At 32.0% G+C, this 22,035-nt stretch overlaps 1 protein-coding gene across 3 annotated transcripts in view; it reads right to left on the bottom strand.

Annotated features, from left to right (window-relative positions):
* The window catches only part of Sema1b (Semaphorin 1b), a 231,758-nt gene that overhangs the window by 79,304 nt on the left and 130,419 nt on the right, over positions 1-22,035 (bottom strand). Inside the window, exon 3 of one of the 3 annotated variants that reach the window (XM_088200860.1) lies at positions 1,145-1,232. The exons of the other annotated variants lie outside the window; for them this stretch is intronic. The gene's annotated coding sequence lies outside the window, so the exon portion shown is untranslated. The remainder of the gene's footprint in view (positions 1-1,144; positions 1,233-22,035) is intronic. 3 annotated transcript variants of the gene reach the window in all.

Below are 22,035 nucleotides of genomic sequence, written 5' to 3'. Positions count from 1 at the left end.
AGATGATTCTCACACGTTAAAATCCTAAGTAACTCTTACTAGAAATTGTATAATGTATAAGTAAATCGAGGACATTTTCAGGCGCATAGAAGATCATGACCCTCATTAACGAATATCTTTCATATAAATAGGTTCGATTATTTTTTCGAGATGCTCCTATTACGATCGTTATAGAGATAGAGCTTAAAAATAATTATACCAATTATTTAAAACCGATCGTGATAAATTTAGATAATGATGCTCCGAAACACAAGTTAGATGGATAGCTCGGGGCGCTTCGAGTGTAAATCCGACTCTGGGGTCGAATCAAATTTAAACATCGTATTGAAAGCTTGCAAAGATTAAAACAATTCTCAACGTGTTTTATATAATGTAATGTAATGCAAAAGCCTCGGAGAGTTGCGGAATTGACTTAGGAAGAAAGTTTCGCTTAGCAGCAAAAGTTTTCTTTTGAAATTGTTTCCAGATTTTTTCGCCTTTGTTGTTTTTGTATTCTTTACAAAGACGTTTTGTATATGATACAAGGTAAGTGTGACACGGTGTATGATTATGTGTATGAACGAGTATACAAAAACATTTTAAAATAAATACACGTACTTGATATATATACTAGAAAATCTTTTAACCGCATGATAAATACTAATATGTATGCGGTAATTAATCATATTAGTGATAATACCGCGATTAGATTAGCTGTTGCCTTGAAACTAATATTTTTTATCTAATAATTAATTAAATCTCCAGTGCACACATTGATTCAATTATGAAAAAAATACATACATATATATAATAGATTTAGAGAAGGCTAATGAAAAGTTGAGCAATTAATCTAATGAGATAATTTAGAAAATTGTGGGCAATAATGTTTGTCAACATACTTTGGTATACTGTATTTTAAATATATTCTCAGCAGTTGCTCACTCACTGGAATTTTTATTTTATGATGATTCGATATTCAAATTAATCTAAAAGGTAATTAAGATGCGTAGTGAAGATTGGCTTCAGTACATCGTTTTTTAAATTGCATGTTGTAATATTTTTTAGAAAATCAAATCTACAAATGATCTCTGCGTTTTGTTTAATGAACGATTTTTTTATATATAACAATAAAAACAGGCCAAACTTAATAATAAAAGTAACTTACCCCACTTTTACTCTGACGTTTCAAAATATGATGAGAAGATCATTCAGATCTTAATGAAAACGAATTACATAGCTTGAAGTCTCTTTACCTGAAAATAAAAAAAAAACAGCTTAATAACTATGTATTAGAATAATAAACGGAAATTAAAATAAATATTACAAAAATGATATTTGTATCTGAAAAATTGTGGATAATTTTCATATGAATATCTAAGCTAAGTAATTGTGTTTCATTGTGAAATGTTTCAAACAAAAATATGTTATTATTTATTTGTAGTTTTAAATGATACTAATGCCTGCACTGCACTTTTTAAGTTGTCCGAACCGAAGTTACAACTGAAGTCGGCCGAGACCTACAATTTCGAGTAAGCTACCACACTCGCAAATTTCATATGCCGTCCGGACGGCGGCCGTGATTGACGTCAGGACGGCGGCTTCTGTCACGTACAATGTGCCAAATAATCGCAATTTTTAAATTGTCATATTATTAAAATTACGCTACTGATAATTATAAAAGTTTTTGTGGGCACTCACCAATACAATATCAGTGAAAACTTTTCGGTCGTAAATATTCAATTTACGCAAAATCTTTGTCGGCTTTTGAAAAATGCCATAAGGCATAAAAATGATACTTCAGAATACGAACACCACATCTGTGACTATCCTAGAATTTGTCATCATCGATTCTAAATAAGAATTCGTTATGGTGTTACATTTATATAAACCGATCTAGGAAAATACATAAGGATATTCGAAACGATTTTTTTTAATACAATCAAGTACCACTAATTATTTAATTTTATATGAAAAAAAATATAATAACGATATCTGTTAGAAGAATATACTATCAAAAATATAATTAATCCCTTTTGGTGCCTTTAAATATTCAAAGATGTCAGTAAGAGTCTGTTGAAGTCCCCGATAAGCATGTGGTATTATAACTTGACCACATGACCACGATGCAGCGCTCGACATGCGTGTTAACCATAGGACGCATACGCGCATTCTGAAATTGAAGCGGGTTACTCGTTCTATCTCAGTTTGCGAAACACCATATCATTATCTCTCACTTTCGTCACTTAACACGCGAGAGAGCGAAAGGGGAAGTATCGCACCACTCGCGCTCAAAAGAGCAGCTCCGACTTCGGTCCTTTTGCCGACAATGTTCGGAAGCGCTCGAAGTTGGCCAAGTCGACTGAATTACCCCAACTTTACCTCCCGTTCTCGGTAACCTCGAACAACTTCCGAGAGATTTTAGAGCGGGCAGAACCGAACTCGACCGAAGTAACCCACTATATTCTCCGTCCTTGGCCAACCTTGGCCAATTTCCAGAGAGTGTAGTGCAGGCATAACACTTTTCAGTTCAATATCATAGTTATAAATTGCCATTTTAGAAATTTTACGCTACTATAGACACAGTTAGCACGTAGTTGTGAAGACTCTAGGCTGACTCTATACGGAATATTAAAGACGGATAATGTCTTAAATTTTAGTTTAGACTTCTACCTGACCCTTTGAAGAGGTCTCTGTTAATATAGCTATAGAGCCTGCACCGAACTCGATCGAAGTAACCCACTATATTCTCGGTCCTTGGCCAACTTGGCCAATTTCCAGAGAGTGTAGTGCAGACATTAGACCCGAGATCTATCTTCCAGTGTTTTTCTTATCATTTGTTTGAAATTATCGTTAGAATGACCTCAGGATAAAATAAATTGCCGATTGCACATAATAAATGAATCATTAAATGGACTTCACACTTGATTTGTATACAATCTAGAATGTATACAAATCAAACATTAATTTTAAGTTAAGCTCTGCATGTTTTAAAACCTCGATAATGTCACATTTGATGACATCCCAGTCTTTTAGGCAGAGTATGCGTAAATTCATATTTTTTTTTTTATATAAATAATTCATGCCGCTGTCGAGACGAATGAGTTACAGGTGTAATACCGCAGAGGCTTTTGTAATTACAACGACGGGGAGTGAAACTCAAGTTTTGGTGGACCGCCCAAAGTACCATATAGCAAAACTCGTCTGAAGCGCCCAGGGCGAATCAGGTGAAATCTGCCCTGATCTGAGCAAACACTATCTAAAGAAACACATGTGATACAATATATAATATATATAAAGATATTTACTAAATATATATAATTAGTTTTGAAGCACTTTCATGCTAATATGATTTACATACGTTCATATAAATTATGCTAAACTTGATTTGCATCTCTGGGTTGTTTGTAATATATATTAATTGTAAACCAATTAGAGTGAAGTTAACAGTCGGGTTAATACTACATGTATAATGTTATAATTGATGTATCAAAAGTCAAGATTGTGAAAGTTAAAATAATTATGAAAGTTAAGATTAAAATGAGCTGTTTACGTATTTGCCTAATGTTTAGATAGAGATACCTTAAGAAGCATCGTTTTATATAAATTAGCGAGGTATATTACTGAATTGTATGTAAGTGATGATGACAATTCTGAAGAGGAAGTCATTACCATTGTTCGCAAAATGTGTGCCATTCCCTCGATGACCTAATCTTTCAACCAGAGGTGGAGTTTCTTTGGCGTATGCAATTTGGGTCGAAAGTGCTAATTTCAAAAACGACCCAAGCGACTAAATAGCAGCGCCCTGGGCACATAAATCAGGGCGATTTATTATAAGAATATTCGTTATTTATCGCCGTGGAACAAGTTGCGCGACCCCCAGACAGTAAGTAACAGAAAATATTACAACAGCAACGTTGTCATTGTTGTCCGTGACCGCACGCCATATTAATTTACATAACCCCACTCCTGTGTGGGAGGGGGGTAAGGATAGGGCTGGTTCTTTGTTCCGTGTTGTGGAACGCTAAAAAGGCTATTTAACGGCTAAAATTTTCGAGGAAAATGATCCGGCGATAATAATCGTGAAAATTATTTTCCAAAGAATGTCGGCGTGAATCATTTCTAGTGAAAGTTTTTTTTACTTTTTAAAATTAACTCTTATATCATCGATAGAATTTTTATACATATATATAATTTCCATTACATGAGCCTCAATTCAACATTGAATCTACCATTATATATTTACATTGCTGACGTACCTCAAACAGTATATTCTCAAAATAATATCCACAGATTCGATATAAATTCATGATGTTTTATTGGCACGTTACCACACGTTTGTTTTTTCGGGCGAACTTTGAATTTATTTATTTTGCTAAAAGAAAACTTAGAAGGCTAACTTTTATTCAGATTAGATACATTTTTATTATTATCCTATAGCTGTTCGACTCTGTCTTGCGTTACGTGATATCAATTTGTTACGCGGATAACGGAGGAAATTATTTTCAAAGGAGCAACAACACAATGTAGCGTTTTCCCTTCTTTCTTTCTTTATGGATTAATGTATTATGGTACAACCGGTGATAAATGGACATTGGAAAGCGCCGCATCAAACGGAAAAGCACACAAATTATAATTGTAGGATTTTTTCGTCGAACGTCTAACTTGGCGATGGTCCAGAATTTATAAAAAGCGATACATTTTATAAAATTATTTATGTACATACACTTAATCCGATGCAAAGATATACAATCTGTTTTATTTATTGGTCTGAAAGTATTTATTTATAGTTGAAAAATCAGCTTTTCAGCGACATGTTTACTTTGACAAAATACATAAAAAATCATTTATATGTTCAATGATAGCTATGTTACAATCTGAGCTTTTAATAAATATTCCATGTATGTTAAAAAATAAAGTTGAAAGCGAGAAAAAAACCCACTCACACAATGAACGACTGCAATAATTTTAAAAGACGTCGTTTTTGAGAAATGAATTTTACGGGAGCGTCGAAAAAATAATGGATTTCTTTCCGGTCTCCGGTCGCAAAATTCTGCGGCGCAATAAATCAAACCGCAGAGTTTTCGGATACGGGAAGAGCGTATATTTGTAGTTGCAAATTTTATCCGGAAATTCCCCTGCGGACTATCGGTGTAACGAAGGTTCATTTAGATGGCAAACGGAGCTTCTCTGGAGTACCGAAATATCCCATGGATCGTCCGCATTCCCGAAATCAGCGGCAGTAAACCAATCGGGGGGAAACACTCGAAAATGAACATCTAATTATTTGAAGGACCCTCGATTAGGTTCGTCAACCCTTTAGCGGACACTTTGGGAGATTGAAAATTTACTCAATGCGAGGTAAATTTCTGGTGAACCATTTGTCAGCCACGCTAAGGTACTTATTTGATTAGCTAAGTATTTGCTTCTTAAAAGGATTTAGTTCACATTTCACGAAGCTTTATCTGCAACCTAAAAATCTCCATGTCGCCTCTAAAGATCAGATTAGTTTTCGGGATACGTAGATATACGTATAGATATACTTAGATACGTAGCTGAACTAGTTTTGACATGAAAAGCGGCTGATTCTAGGTTGCTTTTGCGAACTCACTCGTGTGTTCGGATTCTAAATGTGGAAGTTCAAGAGGAAGTGTATTACGTTTATCTCTGAGATATGGATAATGCTTTCTCTTTCCTACTGCTTTGTGACGGAAACATAATGTTATTGTCTGTTGCGTAAAGGTAATAATTAAAACAGCTGGAGATTTGGCAACACTGTCGCGAGTTTATTTTATAGATACGAAGTTTTAAAATCACTTATTTTGTATATGTTTGCCTTGTTTCTCGTCTCGCGTTTATATATTTTTTTGAGATAAAAGAGGTGCTTGGCCCTTTTCTACTCTTAAACGTCCAGCTAATGCAGTGCTTCAGTAATTGTCTGTTACTTTTTTTATAAGTACTGACTGTTTTTTAAAGGATGCTTTTGCTTTTGATAAAGTGAATATAATCGGCCCAAAATATTCAATAAATACGTCCGTTTTTATAAGTCAAATATTTATAACAATTATAGGTTATAGTATAATTAATTTGGATTAGTTATTACAAGAGGACGATAACCATATTACACTATTATTTGATACATGCAGTTATAAAATATATATTTTCAGTATTCTCAAACTAGATTGAAAACCCCTGCAATGTTAAAAACCCCGGTTGGCCGTTCCAATACATAACAATCTACATATACTTATGAATGTTGACATTTGTTCTTATTATAATATTTAATTGCGAAATTTTGTTTCCGCAATAATCCGGTCGCCATTAATTAATTAGTTATGTTAATTACTTTTAGTGCCAGTTTTTTTTAATTAATAAGTATTTTTAGTCTGTGATCGTAACCATATATATTTTAAATTGTTGTATCTATAGTTTCAGAGGTGTTTATTGTTTCAAATATATCAATACTTCTATAATATTATTTAATGACTTAAATTTAGTATTTATTTAAATAACTATCAATTTGAGTAAAAATGATTTGAAGAAGTTGCCAATGTAAATTTTTGTAAGAATTCTGCAGAAGTATAAGTTTTTTTAAAATCCGTATTAACTGACACTTTTGCAAAAAACTTTCCAAAAACCCTGAATTTTCCGAATTATAATATATATAAAAAGTAGAAAACTTGACTAAAAATATGTATATCTTTATTTTAAAAACGAAGTTCTTAAATAAAATACATATATAAAAAATATATATAACACAAACATATCAAATAAAAAAATAAATTTTAATTAAATTGTAATGCAATGTGTGTGTGTGTAATTTCAGTTAGCGAGTGTACTCGGTCATAGGGAGTTTCGTCCATATCGTAAATACTAAAACGTGCGAGTTAACTCGTTGACATTGAAATTAGATCACATATTTTTGGGGATTCAGCGGTAAGTAACAAACATATCTTTAAGATGGTTTTGAAGAAAATACAGAAGCAAGAGTAATACTAAAAGGAATTTTTGAAAGCACCTAAAATAATAATAATTCTCTCAAAGACAAAATCTTTAATTATAATTCTGTCTAAGACTAAAACGAATTTTATATCATGAATTAAAATAATATGTATTTATAACTAAAAAAAAAAAAAAAATTTTATAAACTGAATTGTTGAATTACTTTCAAATTAAGAATGAATTTGCAGAAACATACGTTTATTATTCTAGCGATTCATACACAACACGGCACATGCGCGTCTAAAGTCCTGCGAAACGTGCCCACAGACCTAGCAGCCGTCAAGAAGCACGTCGCATTCTTACGACCCGCTCTAACGTGCGGAGTGGATATTGTGCTTATAACACGGTACAAAATCGGTCTAAAAACATTCGACTCTACTACACATCGACGCTCAGACTACTGCTTCGCTCCACGGACTGTACGCTTCATTTACCGTCGCAACCAATATATACAATCAAAGTGTGTACATGTACGCTCCATTTTATCACAATGTTTACTAAAAAACATACTGTAAATTATAAGCGTATACATATATACTATATAGTCTGATCTAATTCTCTAAATTAATTTAAATTGTCAGACTTATCCATAGAAGGGTTAAGGATTTAAGACGAAATTGCCCGATCGTAGGGAATAAGTCGAAAGCGGCTCGGACATTGTGCTACTACAAGTGGATGTTGTAACCGGCGATTTGGAGATTAGTCCGCTGATTGAAACGATGACAGTGTCACAAGTCACAAGGAAGGAGGCCAGCCTCTTAATCACGAAATCGTCGAAACTCAATTCGGTCGCATTTTCGAATTGACTCAATTTATTTATGCATGCGTTGCCAAATCGGAGCCGACACACCGTGTAATTTCGAGAGCCATTGTACTACACAAGTATATAAATACATTTATTTAAAAATAGTTCAAATATTAAAAACTTTAGCTTTTCTACTTTTCCTTAAACTTGAGAAGCATTAAATAAATAAAACGTCGATATAAAATACAATACGTATAGGTATTCAATTTCAACGTCATTCTTATGCTCCTTAGGCGAGAGGAACAAAATTGTAAAGATTGTTACATACACGAGATAGAGCTGGAGTTCAATCGACTAACGGTTGATAGTCCGGCGAATACTTTAACTGTGATTGGTTTCGTTTACTGCCTTTTTATTCTTCGACTTTGCCTGGTCGATCTGGGTGATAATCGTACTCTTTTTATTATTATTGAAAGCTAGCTGTACAGCGAGTTGGGTCGCATATTAAATGTGAAAGGTAGTAAAACATTCGCTGATTTAAAGCAAAATTACACTGTACAATAAACCTTCGCCACAAAGATATGAGAACTTGATTTATTATTTCAAATGTCTTTCTTTTAAATAATTAAATCGTAAATAGAAAAAAAAAAACACTTGCTAGAAACCAATGACATATATCACGTTTGTGGTTAAATAAATATCATATATAAATCATAACCATCGGGATATTTCGCATAAAATATATATGTTAGCAAAAACACTTATATATGTATATAACAATTAAAATAATATGTAATAATAAAATACATGTAATATTAAAAATATTATTCGTTGTCCAAAAGACGACGGCGGCCCCTACCAAAGCTCGAGTGTCTTTATAGCAAAAAAAAAAAAAAACAATTAAACCTTTGTCCCGTAACGCAGGGATTATTTTATCATCTATGAGATTTTAAGAAAAAAATTAAATGCTCCTTACAATTAAGATATACATTTTTACTGTTTAAAATATATATTGTTTTAATGTTAAAAGTCTATACGATTATAATAAATCTGCAAGCAAACTATTTTGATCGTATTATAAATAATATGGCACGAATAAAAGTATGTTTAAATTATTCAATGTAAGCATTAGCGTCATACACATATGAGAATATAGACTCACGCACTCACACGTATCCATACGCACGACCAAAATGCGTTGGTCTAGCACAAAATTATGGATTATTTTCAGTGCTTAATGGCAAGAAAATAGATTAAATCATGGCGATGGTTTCAAAAGCAACTGAATTTTGTTTGCAAAAAGCAAGGTAGTACACAATCTATGCAGTATCTAATATATATTACAGTTCCAAAGAAGTTTCTAGTAAATATCATTAGACATTGGGCGACACGTGTATTTTTTTCTTATTTTATTTTTATTTCTATTATTTAGTCTATTTTATTATATTTCTATTTATAGATTTTTAAAGCCTCTATGGATAACTATCATGCTCTAGTTTGCTATAAAAACATGCGGTTTTAAGAGCGCATTATATGATGGGCTTCGCACCGGTGACCCCACTTGGCTGTCCATCATTGATGTGCATAGCGTGGAAAGGGTTAACCCAAAATCAGTGCACACTTTCAAATATGAATCGAGTTCTTTCTTATCTTAATAGAAAAAATGCAAATATAAAGTGTTATTAAACGAAACCACCTACACGTAGCAGTAGCAGTCACTATATTGGGCTTCATAGTAATCAGATTAATTAATTAATTGCGACTTAATTCATTCATATTTTTATCACATAAATTATCAACATTGACACTCAATTAATCTGGGCTAATATCCACCGACAGAACCGCATTAAAAACGCATAAATAAATAAACATGGGCGTATCGTAACTTTCGCGCCGTTACCAAAATGTCAAGGGACCGCACACACACACATAAATCATTCATAAGTGTATCAAATACGACACAATGCCCCTTTGTATGCAAAATGGCGCGCTGCACACACGCGTGGTCGAATTCGAAATTACAATCTAATTCCCCGTTGGTCATTGTTGTCCATCATTGGACAGCCCCAGGGCGCAAGAACTAGGTCCATGAGACAGTTTCGATGTGCTCTGACGTGCCACAGCAACGTGGATCGGCTACTAACTAACCGGTTCTACTATGCTAATCCATGAAGAAAAAAATAGTCTATAATAATAATTTGTCAAGATGTGACTGAGACAGAGCTTAGAATCGTTGCCCTTGTCTTCGCGATATGTCATCTTTAATCCTGACGGAATTTAGATAATCGCAAAGGTTAACCAGTCGATCAGTCGAATTGCGACCTCAAGGCTGACCCATATTCTACGAAATTTTCAAAGGGTTCCATAATCTCACGCGTTGAGAACAATATATTATAAATGATATCATAACAAGATGGTATGAGGAAAATACGGTGAGAATCGATTAGCGAGTCAGGTTTGATTAATTAGAAGTGATTCAAGCATAAATTGTTTTTGGATGTATGAATGAGTGGGAAAATAACATCACCGAAACAAGTAGACAGTAGATGATCTACACACATCTTGTTAATATATTTTTTATGGATTTAAGAAGGTCATTTTTTTCTTAAGACTCAAATACAATATGTTAGCTGTATAAATGAAGACCCTAAGGTAAAAATGTGAGGTTTCAACCATCTGCACAATTTATTATAATTTAGAGATCACTCTAACGACTTTTAACGAGGTTAAAAGTCTCAAAATATCACACGCAGTATTTTCACAACAATGAAAAAAGATCTCGTGACCGAATAATTGCGTATATATTTGAAAATATTGCACGGACAGCTGAAAAAATACTCTTTGCTTGGAAAATATGCATGAACATAATACTATTGTTATTCTATCCTTTAGTTAGCGATCGCCAGAGTGGCCATCTAAACAGTTTTTATTTTTAGGCGTGAACAAATTTTGTAGGTGTGTTCAAAATGAGGTATTTCTGTTATTCTAGAGTCATAGAAAAAGTTACGGAGGCAATAACGCGCACCACTAGCGCAAAAGGTTAACGGCACGTTTAGTTATGGATTGTGCTAAATGTCGCATTTTGGTAATAAATCGCGCAAAATAGCAATAGCAATGGGACGGACTGGTTGGTGAAATCACCTTGAAATTTCGCGTTCGATACATACAATGTTTCAGTGTCGTTATATTTTACGGACGGAATAAAATGTGACATTATTATTTTTTTATTATGGGCGAATCGAATCCGTTCGCGATTCGCACGCGAGATTCGAATCCCATGGATGAAATATTTGCCAAACCGATTGGGGGTTGGAAAATTCATAAGGTATGTATGTATACAAGGCTTTCGCGCTGAGAAAGGGAGCGGTATGGCCAAAATGTTTGAAGATTTAAAACAAAACTTAACGTATATCATAAACAGGGCGAATTCGGGACCTAGGAAAACAATGTTTCCGGGCCATAATATTTTTCTGATAATTAGTCGTGTTTTTTTACTGCTCAGTGTTGCTATATAGTGAATTTCCAGTCCATGTCAAAAACAATATAACCGCTCAATTATCAAGCGTATAAATTAAGATTTTTCATACAGTATTACGAGTGAGAATCTAATAAAGTACATCTAAACCGAATTTTGCCCAATAGGAAAGCGCAAAAAACAATTATCTCTTCTCAGAAGTCAAAAATTCACGTCAAAAGCAATAAAATCGTGTCGTCGTCGTCGCAGTGGGAACGCTCGTTACCGAGCGTTCCCACTGCGACAACGCCAACACGATTTTATTGCTTTTGACGTGAATTTTTGCCTTCTGAGAAGTGATAATTGTTTTTGCGCTTTCCTATTGACCAAAATTCGGTTTAAATATATTTTGATCAGCCCTCTTATATCAGAAGCCCATAGTATCGGTAAGAATAGCTATCATATTATAAAATAAATAGTAAGTGCAGACTCACTATGGAGCAAGTATTAATCAGTATTAATTCTTTCGGATTTTCCCCTGAGAGATTAGTTGGCTTAGTTTGTATTTTGGACTTGACCTAATAAAAGTTGTAAGACAATAATTAGTTTTAGAATTTTCATTAGGTTAGGTTTGGGTTTGACAGCAAATGTACGTTTCGCAACTGCAGCAGCATATTAGCATATTAGCTAAATTATATTTTCACTGGGTAAAAATATATCTTCTAGTGAAAATGTATTTGGACTGTACTAGTAAAAATATAACTTTACAAAAAAATACACATTCACTGTAACATTTATGCATCGGATGTAAATAAATAATGATAAGTATGTAAATATACATATTACTACATAAATAAAAGTTGAAATCATATACTTTTACTAGCACCTGTCAGATAATTTATATTTTTACTGGTAAAAATATATATCTACTGGATTAAAAATATTTTCGGATGAGACATCAGACTGAAATAAAAATGATATATAAATTGTATTCATTATAAGTAAATATATATATCTTTACAACCAACAATTATTGTCGTCTATAATATTGATTATTGTATCACGATTAGGAAAATCTAATTATGTGGATATGTAAAAGTTTAATGTATGTATTAGAGTTTATTTATAAGATCGTGTGCTAGCTATGTTTGTTCGTATATTACTAAAAATAAAATAAATATTAAAATAACGAAGAAAAATAAAGTTTAAATCCTCTGTTTTTTTTTCTACAAACAAATACAAAAAAAATATAAATTAATATAAAATTTTACTAGTGAATACATACTAATATGCATATAAATTATATTTTAGATAAGCTTTTCAATTTTAAAATAAATAAATAAAACATAAGAGAACAATAAGCTTGTCCCTTATATTTTAAAATATATTTTTACAAGCTGTTTCTCCAACATAATTTATTTATGTTATAAATATATTACCACGATTCGTGATACCGTGTCTTCATTCTCGTATACTAATCGAAAATCTCCATTTTCCATCATCACGATAATTACAAATTCCTCAACATCTACACCATAACAAGACGTGATTCCAATATTGTATGAACCGATTAAAAAACTGTTGGCATTCTATCATTGTTCAATCGAATCCGAATCCAATCGTTTCTCGAGTGATAAAAACCGCTCCGCTTCTTCCCACAAAGTCAAATCAAACAAACCCAACAATGGCTAATCCACAAAAACCACCGAATCGATCGCGCAACTTTTCGATCGGACACAAAAAGAGGCTCGTGAGAACGGGCCGTAAATTTACATGCCGTGTACCTAGAGGTATAGAGAGCTACTAGAGCTTTTTGTGATGGGTAAGCATTCAATCCGGTCCCATTTCACGTGGCGGCCGTATAACACATAAAACAAGAGTATGGTTACATGGAATGCGTATCGAAGTGGGCAAGATTGTATGGGTCCCGCGGGCGTGAGGGAGAAACGGGACCGGGATTTCGTTACGCGCCCCGGGCGCTCTTTTTGTGATGCGTCAAAAATTCGTAATAAGCTCGGAATGCGTTATATAATATCACGGCGGCGATATATCATATTTTTGATTGTTCGAACTAAATTTATGGGGTCCAAATTATTTTTTAAATTAAAAAAAAAAAATGGTGCGTAAAATCGGTTATATTAGGAAAAAAGTTCACAGCAATTTGCATACCTAATTACATGCATCTAACAAGATAATTTAATTTTGAAGTTCAAGATAAAGAAAATTAAAATCATTGGTTGAATGCTAATGAAATATATTATCAGAATATATAATATTTATATAAGCTTACGTGTTTTAGCATTATTAACTTATAGCATATGTGATGCTTGGCACATGTATTTATTTTAAGTTTAAATTAAAAAGGCTTATATTTTTTTAGTTAAACAGTTAAATAACCGTCTGTCTTGAAAATCGAATTAAAATATTAGCGATTCAAGCGACTTTTTTGAACTTCAATGAATAACTAAATGATATTCCTATTTCTGACTTCTTAATCAATCTTAGATAATTTGGGGCAAGCTCTGTTTTTATTTTAAATATTTCAATAAAATATTCTAGTAGGGTTAACAAGTGCTCTTTACCTATCAAGCATTTATATATGACTCGGTTTGCATAAATCCGGCAACAATGGAAGTTTTTATAGCATATTTGGCGTTGAAAATAGATCCCGTTTTAGCATATAATATAATAGCTTTGTAAAGGAGATAATACTAATACTCTTTTTAGCCAAGTCACTAAAACGCCACGTCAAGCGACTTATTTGGACTTTGAAGGTGTTGTTTGTGTCGATTTAACGTTGGATTCACTGGAAGCGAGTACAGATATAAATTATATTAGTGAGTATTTTCATATCAGAAATAAGCTATAAAGTCATATTTAGGGATTCATTTTTCTATGGCAGCGTTTCAACTTATATGCAATAAAAAAAACAACGATACACCTCTCCATTATTTTAACCAATTTTACCTATCAAGCATTTATATATGTCTCGGTCTGCATAAATCCGGCAACAATGGAAGTTTTTATAGCATATTTGGCGTTGAAAATAGATCCCGTTTTAGCATATAATGCTTTGTAAAGGAGATAATACTAATACTCTTTTTAGCCAAGCCACTAAAACGCCACTTCAAGCGACTTATTTGGACTTTGAAGGTGTTGTTTGTGTCGATTTAACGTAAGATTCACTGGAAGCAAGTACAGATATGAATTAAGTTAGCGAGTATTTCCCTATAAAAAAAATAGTTCTAAATATGTTATTAAAATATTCTAGCGGTTTTAAAATATGCGTCTTGTGATACATAAATCCGGCAACAATGGAAGTTTTGTCATTATTTGTGCCGTTCACAATATAACGCATTTCAATTCTCAATCATTACTTGCTTCATAAAAGAGATACGTAGCTAATCAATTAACGGTTATTATTTTTAGACAGATCACTAAAACGCATGTAATATATGTTTTGCAATATTTTTTAATGCTAAAAAATTTAAAATAACTCAATTTAATTATTAGCAGAATAAACCGGATATTGGTAACGATCTTATAACATAACTAAAAGCAAATAAACAGTATGTATCTAATGTTATTTGTAAATACTTCAAAAGTAAATATTTATTTAATGATAATATTTGTTGTTGAATTATTTTAAGTCAATAATTAAAGTTGAATATGATGGTAAAATGTATGTTTGATAATAGCAATTAACTGATAAAATAAATTAAAAGATCTCTGATTGGATTATTATGAAATTGTAAGACTAAAAGCGAATAAAAGATAAAGCAATTAAAATCTCTTTAGCTACTTTTAAAAAAGTTTCAAGATCATTAATTTAGGAAAATACTAAGAGTGAAAATAAAATTATAAAAAAAATATACAAAAGTTTCAAAAAACAATTAACTACATTCAATATAAATATTTATAGACTAACAATACTGAGAATCTGTTATCCATGACACGTTTTGACTACTCAATATGTACATATGAATTAATAGTATATTTTATTTTATAGTACACTCGCTGATATACTACTGCTATTTGTAACAAGTGCTGAAACGCGAAACTAATTTCGTATTATTACTGTTCCTTTGAAGTACATCAACAAAATCGCTAAAATTTTGCACTATATTGTTAAACCATACTGCGCCACTTTTCAGCCACTCGTAAACTCTCAGCCATATGAGCATGGGTATGTTTTGTGCGAAAATTATAGAAAAAGTTCTAATCAGATTTTCGCACAGAGCTCCCCTGTTATTGTCGCGCCTTTACACTAATTTTCGGTCCAAACCGAGCTTTTCCGGTTAAATTAGAAAAGTTTTGCCTCCTTTGCGGCGAAGCAATTTTTGTATTATATCCAGTGTGTGTATAGCGAGTGTTGTGTATGCTATTTTGAATATTAGATTTTTCTTAACCCCAACACAACTTGGAGATTGATGGATGGGAAAACGCTGTCCCTATATATGGATGGCGTGAAAAGTTGAGCCGAGATGTTTCATTAATCACGGGTTTGATGTATTTTTATCATATCGAATCAATCTTAAGGATGCAATATTGTAAATATGCTTGTGAGATAAAATTTCATGTGGTATTTCGATTATATAGAGTTAACAGATTGTCACGAGTCATACACGAACGCTCCCTAGTTATAAATCTAATAAATTTCTCCATCTGTTTCAATCTATCTAACGTACAGTTATTGTTCAATTTGTTGTATTAATTTGCGTTTAGCGTTGCTCTCGGCACTTTAGTAATAGTAATTTATATATTTATACAAATCATAGGAAACTGTTAATAGTATTTTACTAGAACGACAATAGCTTATAATTTATTAAAATTTAGAAATACCTAGAAAAGTAAAAAATGTTTAATATATTATATATGGCTATATTTAAATGTATAAGTTAGCACTTTAAAATATTTTATAAACAAAATCACTATAAAACTTATTTTCCATTTCCTAATAATACTAATAAAAATTCTATATATAAATAAAATATTGCGTTTCATTTTTAAAACATGGAAGTGAGAGGAGAATTTAATGCTGTAGCGTCTAATCTGAACTTATTTATCTATAAACATAATATATTCGATTCATACCCCAGTACTATTAACGACCCGCTCCCGACCGTTGAGCAATTTCGCTTGCTTGCCATATTACAAGATACAAAAGAGATTGACAGATGACATTGCATGATAATTGCATACGCCAGTGGCATTAATTTTAATATTTATACTTTAATTTTTATTTTTAGTTGTTAAAAAATTATTAGTATCATATATGTTTTTTTTATAAAAATGTATTTAAAAGTGAAGTTTTAATTATAAATTAAAATTTAGAAACGAACTACGATAATTTTGCAATGTTAAATTATTATTTTATTTATGATGCGAGTGGGAAAGAGCAATAAAAACAGGGTATTGCAAAAAAAAAATTTATGAAATTTTACAAGAAAACACTATTTTCCTAAAAATAGTTTAGATTTGTTGTGGTTTTAGCAATGGCAATGGTTATAAATGGTATAATTAGAAAGCATAAATCAGCATTAAAAGCATCCAGAATTTCACAGTAGTCACACAAGCTTTTAAATAAACGAAAAACCCTTTTCTCCATAAGCGTCTAAAAAAAATCATAGCCTTGCATCGAATAAGCAATGTTTAAAAAATCATAGCATTAGAAATCAGCATTTCATAGCACCCAGAGTTGCACAATAGCCACACAAACTTTCAAAATCTATTAAAAACAGCAAAAACCCTGTTCTTTATAATCGTATAGTAAAAAGCAATAATGGCCTTGAATCGAATCAATATAGTTTGATATATTCTTTGTAATTAACAGGATTGAAGTGGAGCTAAAAAATAACGGACTGGCTTTTAATTTACCTTATCTCCCATTAGCCCAGTCGAATGAGCATTATAAAATATAATAATATATAAAGTAATATCAACCTTATTTTAATTTAAATAAGAGCCACCTTAAATTTAAATTTTTACTAAATGTTAGGAATGGACATGGAGCTAAAAAATAGCGGATTGGCTCTCAATTTGCTTTATCTCCCATTCGCTTAGGCATATTCGTGCGAAATAAAACACGAACCACTACCAATTGAACATTGATATAGATTCTCAAGACACCTGCATTTTTCTGTACACATTTTTGTGAAATACTATATTTTTACTTAAATATTTTTCGATTACATTTTTTTCATATGGAAACATTTCGATTCATATGGAAAATAATTATTTAAATATTTAATAATTAAATAGTTTCAATCGTGTTTATTTATATATTATTTAAATACTATTTTGTCTTAAATTTAAATGTCCTATGGCTTTCCACAAAAAAATTTTGAATGTCATATTCGTTTGACTGCCACATGACAACTAACGTCTAACAAAGAAGCCGTTTCCGCTTTGATCGTCAGTTTTGGTTCAGCCATGTTGTCACTTTGAATCTTTAAGATCTTTGAGACAACTTGACAGCGCCATTGTAACAAACGATTCTTGATCATAAAATCCAGTTATTACACAACTTGTATATACATATAATATATATTTTAACTGTAGCGTTTAGTTAATATTATTGTGAAATAACGCCTGATATACAACATTAGTTAAATAATATTCATACAAAATCGTATCCTACATTTTACGATGAGTTGAAAAGTTTCAGCTCCGATAGCGAACCCTACATTTTTATCTTACAAGCTATGATCGAACGCAGGCTCGAAAATGTTATGAGCGACTGGCCACAGAATGATCCGTGTGAGTAATAAATCAGGGGTTCTCGAGTGGCCCTTTTAAATCGACGGGTAGACGAACTCCAGAGGAGCGGTCGCTTTGTTGAGCACTTTCAATGCGAACCGCACACACTCACACCATACCTAGGTATACTACAATATATAACACATCATGCGTCCTATCGTGATTTATTCGGTTAGATAAAACGTTTTTACGGGATAATCCGCTCGACCGGAACAAACTTATTTTGCTTTGACAAATACGCCAAAGAGTACAAACACACGTACCCGCTAAAAGATGTGTGCTCACTTTTTTTTCCGTCTTTTTCTACAAACTGAAGTGCATTCGCAGACGGCGTTCAGAGATTCCGTTCCCGATAAAGCTGAAACTTAATGTTCGGTGGAAGGTAGAAAAAAATAACTAAAGAAATTAAGGTAGATGTATATTATATACAGTGTTTGTAATAGAGTCATGAAAGGCGTCGGCGTAATTGTCGGATGTCATGCAAATATGAATGTTCCCTAAGTTTGTTGGGAGTGGGCGTGGGTATATAATTTTTTAGATTCCTATCTAAGACAGTATCCTGTGTGTGTTAGACTAAGATTGTTCCTAATTTTACCCCGTGACTTATGCATGGAATAAATTATATCGATTAATTATACATAGAGGGTAACTAAAGCGCAAGGCACATATTTGCGCATAAGAGTTACACGAGTGCTTAAAATTCAACGAGTGATTTTGGTTCTATTTTAAATTATTTTAAAATAAGCAAAACGTGCCTTGAACTAAATTTTATATTATTCAGAAATCACAGTCAGTAGGCTGCATTTAACAAAAGCATTGATTGGTCCGCTTTTGATGAACTTTAATATAAATTTATTGTTTTTCAAATATTCACTAATTATAATCGTCTTTCTAAAAAAGTGCATTAGAAGACCAAAGATTTTCTACTGATTTTTTAAAGATATTCACTTTCTTTCTTTTTTCAATGAAAATTATTTTCGTAACAAAATAATAACATAGTGAGCTTCATTCAAAAATATCAAAAAAGAGCGACGACAATTATGTTGATTGTTTAAATGGTAAATTATTGGGGTGTAACCTAAATACTGCCATATTTTTATTGTTCAAGAATAGCGTCGAAAGAAACTGACTGTGATTTCTGAATTGTATGTAGAAGTTTTATATTGCTTGAAAACAGCTATAACAAGTTAAGTGAATTCTAAATGAGACAAATATTATTTACGGCAAACTATGTACTTAACATTTACTTGGCATTATTTAAAATATTTTGACAGTTGGCTCTGTAAAAAAATATTACTCAGTTTAATAAATTTATGAAAGATATTTATGTACTATATTTGTATTGGCGTTTATTTTATTAAAAATATTTATAATAAGAATATTTGATATAATACAAATAATCGTTTGCAATTGACTTTTAAATTTAAGAAACAGTTCAAATCCTTTGCAGAGTATTTAAAGAAGAAAAATGTACCACAATTGGCTATTCTATTATGAATACTCATTTTTGGCTATAGTATTTTATGTTATATTCAGAATTTTTATGACACAAAAAATTAAGGCATCTCCAGACCGGGAAATCAACCGCGGTCGTCCATCGGGGCCACCCAGGTTAATACTGGAAGCGGACCATCGGCCCTGTCGATGGGAAGCATGTGCTCAAGTGCTAGGGTCGCTAATGAGCCGAATTCGGCTTACACACGACCTGAGGAAGCGGGCGAGAGCACCCGGGGACTGTCGTCCTCCTCCCTTACTCTTTACCTAAGTCTACTATTGTTTTTGTGTCATCGGCAGTTTGTCTAGAAACGTTATTGATGTTATTGCCTCAATATGCACTGATGGGGCCCCAGAAATACGAGACAGTGGACATATTCAAAAGGAATTTGAACAATTAGAATTACAAAAATTCTGGTATACACAGTTCGAACGTTATCCACAGTTGGCGAAAGAAGCATTGCAGTCACTTCTACCATTTGCCACCACTACCTGTGGATTTTCATCGCTTTTGCATATAAAAACTAAAGCGAGAAATCGCTTAAATGCAAGTGATGATTTACGCGTGTCTCTTTAAAAAAAAGCCTCGCTTCACAAATATTATAATGAACAAGCAACAACGGCCTATCTATTGATAAAAATAATATTGTTTTGTATTTGATATATCAATTTTTTTATTTTTTTTAAATAAACAATAAATTTCGCAAAAAATGTGTTTTTCTAAACTAAAAAATCGAAGCACATTTTTCAATGGGGTGCGGAGACCAATTTTCAGATTCAAAGGGGTGCGGCTCACTTAAAAGGTTAAGAAACACTGGTCTATAGCATTAAAATTTAGCGATGTGTAAAACAGTGCTACATTATAATAATTGAATGATTTCAAAATAAAGTGCTACGAAACATTTAAAGGCTTAATATAACGTCAACATCGAGGAGCCAATCACCTCAATGTGGACAATTTGAAAAGGACTAAACCCTTTGAATTAATCTAATGATCATTACTGGAACTAGTGTAAGTAAAAACTTTGGGAAAATATAGTATCTAAAAACAAAATTAATTATTAAATATCGTTTAAAATTAAGTTATAATTTTACTGTTAAAAATAGGTACCAACAAGATTCGTTCGTTAAAAATAAAAAACCTGTAAGGTTTTTACATAAATGTATTATATATAACCTGGACAAATTTAAATGGCATAATTTTCACATAAATCATAAAAGCCTAAGCGGTTATGTATATTTATTTTTGTGTATGTATCACCCGCGCATGTGATTATTTTACAGTGCGTTCTGATGTAAATTTGTAGATCAGCACAACATTTAAAAATATAAACTATTTAAGTTTCAGCTTATTAATTTATATAATATAATTAATTGATTTTATAATAGACGATAAAAACTACTAGCAATAATTAAATTTCTCTGAATCACTTCGATTCAGAGAAATTAAACAATAAGAATAGCTTTTTCAAGGTTGGTAGATAAATCGATTATGTTGCCGAAGAATTTGAATCGACTTTTCCATAACAATTATTACATTAGAAGGATAAATGTGGCATTGTTTTGAGATATTAATGATTCTAGCAGACGAAAATAATTAAATCTTAAAGAATACTGTATAATTAGGAGCAAAAGCAGGTACAAGAATAACATAATAATCATATCAACTATTATAAATTGATAAGCAAATTAGTCTTAATCCAGTGAAAAACACTATTTTTTAATTAATAGCAAATAATAAACGTAATGCATTATTTTTTATTACAATATTAATTGCAATGCGCAAAAAAATGATACATTAAGTCTGACTTATTCTTATTTATAAAATACGTAATTTATTTACGTAACCCAATAAACGTAAATCACAAGTGCGGCAAATAATGACAACAAACAACAAGGAAATATAATTGAACATTATATTTACCGATCCTATGTATAAAGCACGTCAGCTTACCTGTAACAAAAATAATAATAAAAAATTAGTATATCGCCAATAAATAGTATAATACATCATCTTGTAACGAGTCATAAGGTCAAGCACGCTTTCGCGAGTTTATATAATTAAATAAGCCTCAATTAAACACACTCGTCTATGGTAAAATACAGCTAATTGACAGGTGAATAAATCCCGTTGCTTGTCGCTTGACCTTTACACCTAGAGAATATACAACTTTTTTATCACATAACACACGTGAAAATGACAGGTAACGGGTGAATAAATATTTACGCAGGAAAATAATATTGGCACAAGTATTTTTTCTCCATAAAATATATATATAGGATGTTTGATTTAATAATAAAAAAATATATCGACACCCCGCTTTGTATGAATAATGCTATTGGGGTAAAATTATCGGTTGGGGTGGTTCGAATTAACGGCCAATATACAAAATGGTGATTCACAATGGTATGATTCACGATCATAAGTCACGTTTTAGAACTAAAGGGGGTCAGAAGTTGAGGATTTGGACTTGTGGGGGTTGAATTTGCGCGTTTAACAATGCAACATAAAAGTTAAGCCTCGAAGCGATCGATGACGAAAATAATTATTGTCCTTGATGTCTCGATAATTTATATTTAAAAACATATGTATGTACCACTTAAT

The sequence above is a fragment of the Plectrocnemia conspersa genome, unplaced genomic scaffold, assembly GCF_051122295.1.
Source record: "Plectrocnemia conspersa isolate PC_06_02 unplaced genomic scaffold, ASM5112229v1 ptg000012l, whole genome shotgun sequence".
Lineage (NCBI taxonomy): Eukaryota > Metazoa > Arthropoda > Insecta > Trichoptera > Polycentropodidae > Plectrocnemia > Plectrocnemia conspersa.
The sequence above is the reverse complement of the archived record's forward strand: the minus strand, read 5'-3'. Positions and strand labels throughout refer to the sequence as shown.